The sequence below is a fragment of the Schistocerca americana genome, chromosome 3 (assembly GCF_021461395.2).
Source record: "Schistocerca americana isolate TAMUIC-IGC-003095 chromosome 3, iqSchAmer2.1, whole genome shotgun sequence".
Taxonomy (NCBI): domain Eukaryota; kingdom Metazoa; phylum Arthropoda; class Insecta; order Orthoptera; family Acrididae; genus Schistocerca; species Schistocerca americana.
This window is the reverse complement of record NC_060121.1, coordinates 937,013,234-937,029,051: the sequence shown is the minus strand read 5'-3', so window position 1 is coordinate 937,029,051 and position 15,818 is coordinate 937,013,234. Positions and strand designations below refer to the sequence as shown.

The window sequence follows — 15,818 nt, the reverse complement described above, 5'->3', positions numbered from 1 at the left end:
CGCATGTTCGAATTCTGCCTCGGGCATTGATGTGTGTGATGTCCTTAGGTTACTTAGGTTTAAGCAGTTCTAAGTTCTAGGGCACTGATGACCTCAGATGTTAAGTCCCATAGTGCTCAGAGCCATATAAATCACGATATCTTTTTTCGCGCAATACGATTTTGTTAAAATAAAGCCTATACGTTCCTCAAGTTACTCTCAAGTTACCTACAGAAATCCCATGAAAATTCACTTAATGGTTTCGTAGATTGGCGTCTTCTCTTTTAGATATAACTTTAAATTACCGTATATTTTTGCGATCATCCGATTTTGATAAAATAAAGCCTTTGCGTCGTCCCGTCTTACGCTCAAATTACCTCTGAAAACCCAATGAAAATTCTGCTAGTAGTTTTGGGGATCAGGGTGTTCAAACAGACAAATAGAGAGACTTCATGGTTTTACAGTTCTCTTATTAGTGCAGATATAGATTATTTTTCTTGATGTGTGTGAGGTAAAATAGACTAAGATCCCATGAGCGCTAGTTGGCTATAAAATTATGTTTCTCTTTGGTTTTGGAATGGAATGGACTACGCAGTCAAGAGAGCTATGATGGAAAAGAAAGCAGCCAGATGCAGTAAATTAAGTACTGATTAAGGTGATAAGGATTGTGCCAAATAGTCAAAGCAAAGCTAGAATAAGGCTGTTTACATGCATGTTTGGTGTATGGGTATTAATATGAGAGTTCCTTTGAATATTATTTCACAAGGTAATTGTTTTGGAACGAGATGTGCATTCACCTTTAGGTTAAAAGTGGTAAACTGGAAATGCTATATGCGTTGAAATGGGGATTGAATGACAATCTTTAATGCCCAACTAACTTGAGATTTATTTACGTAATAATTCCATAAAATTTTCCTAATATTATGACGATACTTCCAACATTTCCACGGAAATGCAAAGAAAGGAATACTGCATTATTTAGAAAGAAGACCTCACTTAGTAAGAATAAAGGAAAGATAGGCTGACACTTAATAAAGTTTTGTTATGCAGACAGGCAAGATGTGAACTTAGGGAACCGCCGGAGTCCAGTTCTGGTTTTTGTAATCTCTGTCCTCAGTTGCATAAGAAAAGAGAAGGGCTTGGAACAGCAGGCTGCATAGGCAAGTGGAGAGGGGGGGATCTACAGAGGGGACAGGAGTTTCCCCCCACCCCTTTTTCTATCAGCATGCATTACCCCTGTAGGAATAGGAAACTTGGCGAGTAGCTTGCCCTTCTCATCTATTTGTAATCCATCGACTGTCGAGGCAGACAATACTACAAGAGCTAGAGTCTGCTTCTAGCGCTGTAGAGTGGAAAAAGTGCCTGAAAAGTGAGTGGTTCATAGAAATGGAAAAATAGGGAAGAAAGTTTTAAGATGCTTGTCTTTTTTTTTTTAAAAAAAGCAAAACAAACAGGTAGCTTATATATATAACTTCACGTGTGAACATAAAGTTGCCAGTCAATGAATAACATAATGTAAAATTGAAATCTTTCAGTTTTTATTGTTTTCTAAGATATTCATTAAAACTATATCGTATTTGTACACTGACAACAGTGTGACATTTTAATGACTATAGAATTAACACAATCTGCCATGATAAGATACAAATTCAGACTAAAGCGACGAATGAGAATTTGTTCTAAGGTTGGGATTTGAACCCGAGTTTCCTGCTCAGTAGGCAGATGTACTAACCACTACACCACCCTGATATAGTGGCTTTGCACAACTTTTCGGACTACACTAGCACGCCTCCCTCCTCAATGCAAATTCCCATTTACACCTCAGCCTACTTGGTATTCCCCCTTAAACTCGAACAACACTGCAGAAGCTATCAAACTGTACTGGAATAGCACCTCAGCATCGAACTAAATGCGGGATCCTGCCTGAAATCCAGACACATGTGCTTTAATAAAATGACTGTGTGGTTCCAAAGACCTTTTTACGCCTGAAACATCTTTGATGTATGTATGCAGACTGAAGTGACAAATGAAAATTTGTACCAAGCCAGGAATCAAACCCAGGTCTCCTGCTCATTAGGTAAATGCACTAATCACTATGCCATCCTGGCACAGTGGGTTGGCACAACTAAAGGGACTATGCTAGCATGCCCTCTCCTCAACCCAAATAGTCATTCACGTCTCGGCTCACTTAGTATTCCCCCTAAACTCGAGTGAGCAGGACACCTGTGTTGGTAGAAATTTTCATTCATCGTTCCAATATGAATGTATACATCACAGATGTTTGAGCAATGAAAAGGTCTCTGAAATGTATAGTTTCATTTGATTAAAGCACCTATGCCTGGGTTTCAGGTATTCCCCTATTTCGTTCGATGCTGGGGTGCTATTCCAATACAGTTGGAGAGACTCTGCAATGTTGTTCGAGTTTCGTGGTGAGGGGAGGGGGAACAGCAAGTGAGCTGAGGTGTGAATGGGAATTTGGATTGAGGAGGGAAGTGTGTTAAGGTAATCAGTAAAGTCGCGCAAAACCATTTGCCAGGATGTCGAAGTGGTTAGCGCATCTGCCTATTGAGCAGGAGGTCCAGGTTCGAATAGCGGCCTTGGCACAAATTTTCATTTCCCGCTTTAGTCGGCTTGTATACATCATAGATTTGGAGACTTGAAAAGGTCTCTTGAAACATACAGTCTCATTTGCGATGGTTAATTCTTGTCTGATTTCTGATGAGTGTTTCAGTAGCAGTAAGAGCACTGAGAGGAATTTTCTAGCTACTGGTGGAAATTGGTGTAGTAGTCTATGTCACCATTGAAACAAGTTTAGAAATATATTTTTTTGCGAGAAACGAATGTATACCCACCACAATCAGGATACTTGTATCAATATGTTTTGGCATTCCACTTAGGCAAGTGGTCAGTAGACTCACTTCGTAACGTCTTGCGTGGGACAACAGCCCTGGGTCACTTTATCTTTCTCGCCCTAGTTGCTGCTGAATGTTATTCCTTGGTCTACACTTCTTTCCTCGAGATCTTCCTATGTCACAAAGACACTGCACCACGTCATTCCTGAACTGTTTCTGATTTGAAGGTTCCTCAGAGTATTTTTCCCCCCACGAACCATGGACCTTGCCGTTGGAGGGGAGGCTTGCGTGCCTCAGCGATACAGATAGCCGTACCGCAGGTGCAACCACAACGGAGGGGTATCTGTTGAGAGGCCAGACAAACGTGTGGTTCCTGAAGAGGGGCAGCAGCCTTTTCAGTAGTTGCAGGGGCAACAGTCTGGATGATTGACTGATTTGGCCTTGTAACAATAACCAAAACGGCCTGGCTGTGCTGGTACTGCGAACGGCTAAAAGCAAGGGGAAACTACGGCCGTAATTTTTCCTGAGGGCATGCAGCTTTACTGTATGGTTAAATGATGATGGCGTCCTCTTGGGTAAAATATTCCGGAGGTAAAATAGTCCCCCATTCGGATCTCCGGGCGGGGACTACTCAAGAGGATGTCATTATCAGGATCGGAAATGATGGAACACGTGAGGCAATACTGATCCTTCGACTTATCTTAGAAGCTAGATTAAGGAAGGGCAAACCTACGTTTCTAGCATTTGTAGACTTAGAGAAAGCTTTTGACAATGTTGACTGGAATACTCTCTTTCAAATTCTGAAGGTGGCAGGGGTAAAATACAGGGAGCGAAAGGCTATTTACAATTTGTACAGAAAGCAGATGGCAGTTATAAGAGTCGAGGAGCATGAAAGGGAAGCAGTGGTTGGGAAAGGAGTGAGACAGGGTTGTAGTCTCTCCCCGATGTTATTCAATCTGTATATTGAGCAAGCAGTGAAGGAAACAACAGAAAAATTCGGAGTAGGTGTTAAAATCCAGGGAGAAGAAATAAAAACTTTGAGGTTCGCCGATGACATTGTAATTCTGTCAGAGACAGCAAAGAACTTGGAAGAGCAGTTGAACGGAATGGACAATGTCTTGAAAGGAGGATATAAGATGAACATCAACAAAAGCAAAACGAGGATAATGCAATGTAGTCGAATTAAGTCGGGTGATGCTGAGGGAATTAGATTAGGAAATGAGACACTTAAAGTAGTAAAGGAGTTTTGCTATTTGGGGATCAAAATAACTGATGATGGTCGAAGTAGAGAAGATATAAAATGTAGACTGGCAAAGGCAAGGAAAGCGTTTCTGAAGAAGAGAAATTTGCTAACATCGAGTATAGATTTAAGTGTCAGGAAGTCATTTCTGAAAGTATTTGCATGGAGTGTAGCCATGTATGGAAGTGAAACATGGACGATAAATAATTTAGACAAGAAGAGAATAGAAGCTTTTGAAACGTGGTGGTACAGAAGAATGCTGAAGATTAGATGGGTTGATCACATAACTAATGAGGAAGTATTGAATAGGATTGGGGAGAAGAGAAGTTTGTGGCACAACTTGACCAGAAGAAGGGATCGGTTGGTAGGACATATTCTGGGGTATCAAGGGATCACCAATACAGTATTGGAGGGCAGCGTGGAGGGTAAAAATCATAGAGGGAGACCAAGAGATGAATACACTAAGCAGATTCAAAAGGATGTAGGTTGCAGTAGGTACTGGGAGATGAAGAGGCTTGCACAGGATAGAGTAGCATGGAGAGCTGCATCAAACCAGTCTCAGGACTGAAGACCACAACAAACAACAACAACAACAGAGTATTTTTTCATCAGTTGCATTAACTTATACAAGATACAAGAATTTATGACTGAAAGATCAAGCAATTGTTAAAACAACCTGATAGCGTTCCGTTTCACCAGAATAATGAAAGTTTTCTTTAAATATATTTTGTTCATCAGTGAGGGAATGGATCTTTCATTTCGAGGTACAATGGTTTTTGTATTTTACTTTCGATATCGCAGTTTTGGTTTACGATCCTTGTCTGATTGTTTGTGAGTACAGTCTATGGTTTCGACGATTCGGTGAGCTGTTAGTGGCATAACGTAACAAGGAACATGTCCATGTAAGCTACTCGCAGAAAAAATTACTGTTTCAAGACTTTCTTTTTTATATTCAGCCGAGAAATCATTTTAAGAACTTGTACAACTATTTAATTAATTCGGAATTTTTGTAGGATCATCATTACAGTTTGTGACAATAACACAGTGCTCATCATCACACCCAGAAATCAAGCTAATAGTAACCTTACAGTCCCTCTGCAGCGTCTTCCTTTAGCAAATCACTGTGACTGAGCAATCGATCCATAACCTAAAACTCAATCTTAAATAATATTAATTAACTGCCATAGTAACTGTACCACCCTAGAAAATAACATAAAACATATAAAGTAAAGCACTGAATGAGAATATTTATGTAGAAGTCATGACCACGCAAAATAACCTAACCTGTAATATGAGTCAACATTCACGCAACGTTGTACATGCAAAACATAGATAAACTGACAGATTAGTGAGAAGTTCAATAATTTGGACAGCTTTTCTTGTTGAATTAATTCTACATATTTCCTTTAGTTTGTGTGATAACCATATTTGTGAGAATCATATTTTTGTGTGATAATGATATAAAGTGAAATTAAGAAAAATGCCGACTCTATTACTTCCTTTGGACTCAATCAAAGAGGCTGCCAGAAGTCCGCAGTACAGCGAGCTACTGCCTACCTTACATTAGAGACACTCCAAGAATTTGAAGAAAATAAATACCGACAGCCGTAATTTTATGAATTATTTTATTTGAAAGTCTTCAGGCTCCTGTATAAATCAACAAAATCAAGCTTACAATAGTCAAAAAATCTGATGAGCAACGTCAATTGTCCTTATTTGAAATGAATTAGCCACACACACACATTAGTAAAATATATAAGAAGAGATATCAAAGATATCAAGATGGTTAACTAAAATGCATGTCACACAAACACTTGACAGAGAATTTTTTGTCGTACAGCCATTCACCATATTAATAAACACGGCTTACAATGCAATGCTAATGTAGTATACGAAATAAAGTAAAACTTCTCATATCGTAGTGATTAGAAAAGCCTTCATTGGAAAAATGTGCCGAGTTATGTAGTACAAACGATGGTATCACATGTAGTGTTCGTACTGTATGAAACCTCCTAAAGGCAAAGAATCTGTGTGAGTTCACGAATATTAAAAAATAAGGAAGCGACATAATTAAAGCATAAACTTGATAAAGGAATTAGGCAAACTAACCCTAGCAGTGTAAATTAATTGCAAAGGACTGTGAAAAGCGTTAAGAAGACTAGAAAACCAGAAATGAACGCTTTATTTAGATCAAAGTAAATGCCTAAGATCGGAATAGTAATTTTTTTGTAGTGTATAGTGTGATTCACGTTCATCATATCGACCAGTAATAACATATTTGACACAAGAAAATCTAAACCTGGAAGTCATCAGCAGAGTAAACTTTCAAGTTACATATGCTGGAGTAGAAGCATTGAGGAAGTGAAATCTGAAACTCAGTCCACTCTTTCAGTAGCCATCACTACGTAATGTAATATGAAAAGTATTGTTATAAAAGTCTTGTTAACCATTATAAACTGTAATAGCATAGAATAAATTATTTTATGAAGAAAACTAATCTCTTAAAACGTGAGAACAGAGCCTCAGTAAAATGAGTATACGAATAAAGGACCAAGAGAGGCTATATGATATAAATAAGAGAGGATGTGAAACAATATCTGTCAAATCAAAGCTGTCCCGGAAAGACTTAAGTGGTCGTTCTCTCTGGGAGCTGTTCGATAGCGGAACGTAGCGAAATAACTTGAAGGTGGTTCGATGACCCCCATGCCAGTCACTTAATTGTGAATTGCGGAGTAATCATGTAGATGCAGGTGTAGATACGTGTTCGTACAGATGAAATATTTCCCCAATTAGGAAGATATTTGTAGCAGTTGCATATAAAATCGTGAAAATTGTATCTTTTACTTTCTCAAACTTCCCTGAGTTTTTCCTGGATGAATAGACGGCGCGATTCCATGCGACCCATTGCGTGTCCCATTATGTCAGAAGGGTTCATATCAACTCATACTTTTCTTAAGAGCTGAAATTTCAGACTGGGAAAAATGCTTTTACTCCTCAGATACAGTCATGTTAGTGTCGTACCCGGCCCAGACCTAAATACTTCGATCTGTGGCGCCTTGTACATGACGAGTACCTTAAGATAGCTGCTCCTGGGAGAGGCTGCCACGGCATACCCGCAGGGCACTCCAGGACAAGGTTTTTACGCTGGGACTTGCTGACAAGGCCTTGAGGGTTATGCAAGGCCATCACTGCTCCCCATCCCCTCCCACACCAACCCTACCCAGCACCTACTATGGCTAGTATAGAAGTTGACGTCAGCGCCGCAGCCCCCATCCAGTATGCTATAAAAGCAGACGTCGAGTGGAGCAAAGCATCAGTTCCAGTTAGAGCAACTGCGAGCAACCAACATGAAGACCATTGTAAGTACGCCAAAATAGGCCTTTGCTCTTAGACCCAACGTCCTCTATTATTTGTCAAGTATATACCATCCACGTTCACCCCTTATTGTTTTCATTTTTCACTCTCTACAGCTTCCTCTGGTTCCATGGAAGTTATTCCCTGATGTCTCAACGCAAGCCCTGTCCCATTGTCTAATTAGTTTTCCACATATTCCTTTGTAAGTCTGTTCCGTCATTAACTTCCTCTTTTTATATCTGTCTATTTACTATTCTTCTGCAACATCATATCTCAGACACATCAATCATCTTCTTTTTGCGTTTTCCCACAGACTATTATTCACTTCCATGCAATAGTGTGCTCAAGACGAACATTCTCAGAAATTTAGTTCACACATTAAGGTCTATGTTTCATGCAAGAAAACATACTTTAGTGAACATTGCCCCCTTTGCCTGTGCTACTGTGCTTCTTATATCATTCTTCTGCTTCCAAAGTAATAAATATTCTTCACTCAATCTACTGTATGGTCTCCAATTTTGTAGTTTATTAGTAATCTCATTTATGCTACTCCTATTATTTCTTTCATAATTTTACTTTCACTCCATATTATATTATTTAATGCTGGACAACTAGCCACTCCATATTGATTTCAATTGCCACCTTTCCCTACACTTCACTTCCGCTATATGGCCTTATGACCAGAGATAGTACTCTATTTGGTGTCGCAGATGCTGCTGGTGTGGTTCAGTTTGGCTGCCTCTGTCTCTAGTACTGCGATTGAAATCGACTTGAGCTGTTTGAACAGTTTACCTCACAATCTGAGAAATTTCTGGTTCTGTTCGATCCAACGATTTTCGTTGGTACTATCACAACAACTTTCTCAGCGTTTTTAATTCACTGTGAACTGTATTAATAAGACACGTATTGAAACATGCATAACAAAGGCAACTGGTAATATACAAAGATTGCAGTTATGGTTGTGTCTAATTCTGGAGCTTTCGCTCGTCCTACGATCTAGTAACGTCTGAAAGTACAAATCTCTAAAACGGGTCTTGCTGTTGTAGTTCATTCTCGAGAAAAAATTTCAGTTACCTTATTACGATACATATCATTTGTTCAGAATTTATTTCTTGATAAATTTGTTTGTTTGTTTAATCTTAATGTTGCTGTGCTATTGTAAAAGTGATTAAAATCTAGTAACTTTTATCAGTTACTGTAATGTGTGAACAGGGATTGAACTGCTCCTTGTCCAGTTACTTGACAAATCATTAACGTCCTTTATAAACAAACAAATTATTATACTGTGTTCAGTCACATAGTATTATTGGGGGCATTTATGTCTGTGTCTGATATATTTACTTAAAACGAAAGCTAAATGTGTATATATTCATACATACCAGTATTGTATGAGAACTCGTAAATTTATTCAAACACAATAGGAGTGTGTGCAGTAATAGGATTTAATGCCATTTCCTCCTCAGTTTCAAGAAATCGTCAAATTTTAAGTGAGGCATAGCTATTGCTATGGCTAGTTCGTGGTTGCTAGCCTCTTGCACTTGAACCATACCAGTCAAATGGCATGTGATTGTTCGAATAAGCTCGCTACTGTCTAGAATGGTGGAGCAGATGCGAAATCTCAAGTCTGATCAAATGCGAGTATCATCTGGCAGGCCCTATCTGCACTCTTTGACGAAAGATGTCACTTACCTTTGCACAGAAGCTGCTAGTGTTGGTGGTGCTGGCTTCACCTGTTACTCTCTGACCAGCGATGTTACCCCTGTTGTGTGTTTGCAGGTGCTGCTACTGGTGGTGCTGGCGCTGGTGGGCGCTGCTCTGGCCAACCCTTTCCCTCTGCCACGACCCCAGGAAGGCGCTGCTCGTGAGGCACTGCGTCCCAGCGAGCAGTACTACTACCCGGGCTACTATGGATACCTCTACGGCTGAGCAGGCAGACACTGTGACGGATGCTAATGACCACGTCGGATTTTGGCTACAGTTCATCTGTTTCAATCCACAGACACCTTTTGGCAAATCGTATGAAATAAATTTTTTTTCTCTGCTTTATTTCGGTCTTAATATTCTCCTGTGTAAACTCCAATTCCTCCTCCTGTTGATGTGATGCAGCCATACATCCAAGCAATATACTTATACGAAATCTCATGTCAAGTATCTAAATTACACTTGTGGAAGAAAAGACACCTATCCCTTTCATCATTGACAAACCACTGACTCAAAGCTCTAAACGTGAAGATTCAGAACTCGGGGTATTGAAAGATGAATGGACACGTTCTCTCCAGAAAAGTCTCGAGAAATTTCCAGTAACACTTGACATGTTGAAGAAGTAGTCTATTGTTTCGAGAATTAAATTTTGGTCTGTAAACAATGTACTTATGCCAGAATGCCATTGTTGGAAAAACTGCTTAGAGCGATTTACGCGGTTTCTTGATACCAGAGACATACACAGGAGGCTACCAAGGATCTGATCATTAGTGGAAGAGTGAGGGAAAGAGGGAAAGGAACACAATTTCTTACAGAATAAAACTGTAAAGTATTGAACGACTTTCTTTAATCATGAGGTATACCAGTGTTATCACTGCATGTTAAGTTCCTGCTAGCTACTACATACGTTACTGGGGGTATAGTTTGCTTAATTTCGTTAAATTTGTTTTGATGTAATGCAAGTAAAGTTGAGACATGCCCAGTTTCTTTTTTACACTGATATTCTTATTAACTTTTGATACTTTATCGTAAAAGAAAACAAAAAATCGCGAATTGTAGACATAAAACTATGGGAAACTTTTAGAATCCAGAGCCTTCTACTTTTTAGTTGTGAGGAGAATGGCAATGAATGGCAAAATGGATTTCACAGTTCACATCAAGTGGCCCTGGGGCCATTTGCCGTAGCTAATATCCATTACAGATTGCAGGTTACTTTCATCAGTACAGCTGTCTGTGTGATGTATTAAGACATGAGATCCCTTTACGAAGGTCAGTTCTTTCTGTGGAGGAGAAAGGGGTATTTCGGATGGCTGCAATTCTCCAGTGACACTCACTGACACATTACAGATTGCGGGCTACTTCCATCGGTACAGCTGTCTGTGTGATGTATTAAGACATGAGATCCCTTTACGAAGGTCAGTTCTTTCTGTGGAGGAGAAAGGGGTATTTCGGATGGCTCCAATTCTCCAGTGGCACTCACTGGCATTTCCTTTTATACACAGGTGGTCTCATGCATTAGATGAGCTGCAGATGTCCACTGCAACAGAAGAGTGTTGCAACAGGTTGTCTATTCATATTGTATACTATAGACTCATTAGTATTTGGCTTGTAATGTGGAAACTACGCATCCAGCCAAAAAATTTAATATTTCAACTCTGAGTCAGAGGGTACATAGTTGAGGGCCACACCCACACCACCATCATTACATTTCTTTTTCTCAAAAGCCCACAAAGCTCAAGCAAATATAAAACAACCTGATAGCGTTCCATTTCACCAGAGTAATAAAAGTTTACTTTAAATATTATCTGTGAGGGAATAGATCTTTCTTTTCTAGATACACTGCTTGTTTTTTACTTTGTTTGTCACAGTTTTGGTTTACTATCCTTGTAAGATTATTTGTGATACAGTCTATGGTATCAACGATACGATGAGTTGTCAGTGGCATAATTTAACAAGGAACATGTCCATTCTCAGCCATTTGTAAGCTACTCGCAGAAAAATTTGCTGTTATAACTTTCTGTCTTATATTCAGCCGAGATATCATTTTAAGAACTTGTAAAACCATGTAATTCATTTGGATTTATTGTATGATCATCGTTGCTGTTTGTGTGAATAACACTGCGCTCATCATAACACCCAAAAAACAATCTAATAGTAATCTCACAGTCCCTCTGCAGCGTCCTCCTTCAGCAAATCACTGTGATTAAATAATCGATCCATAACCAAAAACTCAATCTTAAATAATAGTAATTAACCACCATAGTAACCATACCACCTTATAAAACAACATTCAACTTATAAAACAATGCACTGAATGAGAATATATATGCAGAATTCGTGACCAGGCAAAATAACCTCAGCTGTACTACGAGTCAGTATTCAGGCGATGTTGCATATGTAAAACATACACAAACTGTCAGGTAAATCAGAAGTTCAGGTATTTATACACTTTTCTTGTTGAATTGATTCTACATATTTCCTTTACTTTGTGTGATATTCTCCTGCTTCCTAAACTAGCTTTTAATAATAATCATATAAAGCGAAATTAAGAAAAATGCCGACACGATTGCTTCCTCTACACTCATTCAAAGAGGGTGTGAGAAGTCCGCAGTGCAGCGAGCTACTGCTCACCTTACATTAGAGACACTCCAAGAATTTGAAGAAAATAAATACCAAAAGCCGTAATTTTATGAATTATTTTATTTGGCAGTCTTCAGGCTCCTGTATAAATCAACAAAATCAAGCTTACAATAGACTGAAAATCAGATAAGTAAAATCAATTGTTATTATTGGAAATGAATTAGCCATACCCACACATTAGTAAAATATAGAAGAAGAGATATCGAAGATATCAAGATGTGAACGAAAATGTTTGGCACACAAACACTTGTCAGAGAATATTTTGTCGTCCAGCCATTCACCATATTAATAAAACCGACTTACAATACAATGCTAATGTAATGTACGGAATAAAGTAAAACTTTTCAAATCGTAGTAATTAGAAAAACATTTATTGAAAATATATGCCGAGTCAGTAGTACAAACTATGGTATCACATGTAGTGTTTGTACTGTGAAGACACGCCCTAAATGCAGACAATCTGCCTCAGTTCATGAATATTGAAAAATAAGGAAGCGACATAATTAGTGCATAAACTTGTTAAACGAACAAGGTAAACTAACCCCAACAGGGTAAATTAAATGTGAAGGATTGTGAAAAGTGTTAAAAAGACTATAAAACCGAATCCCTGCATTCTGATCAAAGTAAAGGCCTAAGATCGAAAAATGATTTTTTGTAGTATGTAGCTGTGATTCACGTGACATATTACACGTCCATCATATTGACCAATGAATAAATAAATGTCGTGTGTCTAGGGCCTCCCATCAAGTAGACCGTTTGCCATGTGCAGGTACTTCGATTGGACGCCACTTCGGCGACTTGCACGTCGATGGAGATGAAATAATAATGATGAGGACAACACAACACCCAGTCCCTGAGAGGGGAAAATCTCTGACTCAGTCGGGAATCGAACCTGGGCCATTAGGATTGATATTCTGTCCTGTTGAGCACTCAGCTACTGGGGGCAGATATATCGATCAATAGTAACATAAGATACATAACATAAGAAAATATAAACCAGGAAGTCATCAACAAAGTAAACTTTCAAGCTACATATGCTGGAGTAGAAGCATAGAGGAAGCGAAATCTGAAAATCATTCAACTCTTTCAGTAGCCATTACTATGTAATGTAATATGAAAATTATTGTTAGAAAAAAATCTTTTTAATTTTTATAAACTATAATAGCATAGAATTAATTATTTTATAAAGAAAACTGACCTCTTAAATACGTGGGAACAGAGCCTCATCAAAATGAGTATACGATTAAAGGTCCAATAGAGACTATATAATATAAAGAAGAGAGGATGTGAAACAATATCTGTCAAATCGTAGAAACGCTGGATAGATGTGGGAGATGAGACAAGAACGAGCACATAGAAAACATGCAATTAGAAATATGAAATGTACTAAGGGGGTCAATATGTAGGGAACACAGATCAACCATAGGAACCTAACAGGTCAGAGCACAATGTCCTGTCAGCTGTTAAAAAAGCTACATAAATATAAATGATGAACTATACAACAAAATACAAAAAGTTTGAAAGCCGAAAGAGATTACTAAAATATGAATTGAATTAACACACAGACGACACACATGAACCACGAATTCCATTGAGAAGCTAAAAAAAACCTGAAGAAAAACCAGTCAATGGGCGTTAGAACTTATTGTCCTCAGACAACTACACTACATAAATAAATGAATTAAAAGTAAGGCACGATGTTAAATAGGTAACTGTTACCATATCACAATGGTTTCAATCAAAACTTTCCTAGTTACTACAGTATGAGAATTTTTACTTTATTTCGAAAATTATGTTACCACTGTATTGTAATCTGTTTTTTTTTAATGTGGTTAAAGGTACATGACAATTCTGTGAAAAGTGTTCGCATGTCATGAATTTTTGTATACCATCTTGATGTCTTTGATGTCTCTTCTTATATTTTTGACAAATGCATACGTATGGTCAATATATTCTAAATAATGACGACTGATGTTGCATATCAGATTTGTTCTTCATTGTAAGCTTGAGTTTGTCGATTTATACAGGTACTTCAAGATGGTACCAAAGAGCCACCGAAACTAGTAGTCAAATAAAATATCTCATAATATTACGGCAGCGGGTATATATTTTCTTCAAGCCTTTGTCAAACGTAGTCCGATTTCCATGGCTTTTTATTCGTTCCTATGGCTTCAGCTGTATTCCCTACAATTTCTCTAAGTGCGTCATAACATCTGTGAAACTTGGGTTAGTTCAGTAAATCCCATCAAAGGAGTACAAAACAATGCTACAGGAATTGCATTCACAGTTGCGAATGCAGACGACCATCAGTTGCATAATAGAATGACGACAATGAAAATTATTGACAGATTGGGATTCGAACTCGGATATCTCCCTTACTGCTAGCGGTCGTGTTACCTTTAGGCTACCTCAGCGTGTAACGTGGACAGACACAAACTTCCATATGTGGTCAATCACGTGTCTACAATCTGCTCTCACACATTAATTGTGTATATAACTGTACAGGTGAGATATTTTTAATTAAATGTTGCTTGCAAATTGCCGGTGGATAAATACGATATGCCAGTGTAGATGTTGCTCAGAAATATGAAAATGCGTGCATGTCTAATGGAACGTTCAATCGTATTTCTGAACAACAAAGGTACTGCAAAATCGTATCAAACATTTTAACAAATCATGTTGCAGAAATGCAACACTATGCAGTTAAGGGTTAACAATTGTAGCATATGTCCCTCTGGCGTGCAAAAAGGTCCTGGATAATTCAGATTTCTTATATAGGACTTGTAGAACATCTCATATAGAAATTTGTCTAATACATCCGAATACTCTACATTTCTAAATCGTAAAATTAATTTTATACTCTTCTTAGAACATCATGAAAGAAAAATGAAAATTTTTACTTCGTTAATGCTTTAAGTAATCGCTTTGAAAGAAAGGAAGTGAAGTACTTACAAAATTTGTGCAGAAAATTGTTCAGAGAGCAATGATTTTAAAAACTGGAAGTAGGATGAGACATTGTAGTGATATTTCATTTCTCTGCCCATACATATTACCGAAGAGAAGATTATGTAATAACATAGGTTAAAGTAAAGAATAAATTATTGGATAATTGCTTGTAAAATAATGTACATTGCAGAAAATTTTCCGCTAAGTGATGCAGTCAATGTATAAATCACACATATGGACCTATGGACGTAATTCACTACAAGAAACAAATAATAGATGTGAACAGAATGTATCTATCATAGACAGGGTTATTCATAAGTATCTATGGGGTTTTGGAAGAATATTTCGCGAAAGCTACGACGTACACAGAAAACAAACAGTGTCAGTGAATAGAGCATCTGTCCGACTTTCAATTAGTAATACACTCCTGGAAATTGAAATAAGAACACCGTGAATTCATTGTCCCAGGAAGGGGAAACTTTATTGACACATTCCTCGGGTCAGATACATCACATGATCACACTGACAGAACCACAGGCACATAGACACAGGCAACAGAGCATGCACAATGTCGGCACTAGTACAGTGTATATCCACCTTTCGCAGCAATGCAGGCTGCTATTCTCCCATGGAGACGATCGTAGAGATGCTAGATGTAGTCCTGTGGAACGGCTTGCCATGCCATTTCCACCTGGCGCCTCAGTTGGACCAGCGTTCGTGCTGGACGTGCAGACCGCGTGAGACGACGCTTCATCCAGTCCCAAACATGCTCAATGGGCGACAGATCCGGAGATCTTGCTGGCCAGGGTAGTTGACTTACACCTTCTAGAGCACGTTGGGTGGCACGGGATACATGCGGACGTGCATTGTCCTGTTGGAACAGCAAGTTCCCGTGCCGGTCTAGGAATGGAGGAACGATGGGTTCGATGACGGTTAGGATGTACCGTGCACTATTCAGTGTCCCCTCGACGATCACCAGTGGTGTACGGCCAGTGTAGGAGATCGCTCCACACACCATGATGCCGGGTGTTGGCCCTGTGTGCCTCGGTTGTATGCAGTCCTGATTGTGGCGCTCACCTGCACGGCGCCAAACACGCATACGACCA

The 15,818-nt window shown here is 38.8% G+C and overlaps 1 long non-coding RNA gene across 1 annotated transcript; it reads left to right on the top strand.

Annotated features, from left to right (window-relative positions):
- The first annotated feature begins 7,393 nt into the window (after positions 1–7,393).
- On the top strand, positions 7,394–9,471 carry LOC124605131. Its single transcript, XR_006978603.1, has 2 exons — positions 7,394–7,430; positions 9,202–9,471. It is a non-coding gene; the product is annotated as an uncharacterized LOC124605131 (long non-coding RNA).
- The last annotated feature ends 6,347 nt before the right edge of the window (positions 9,472–15,818 follow it).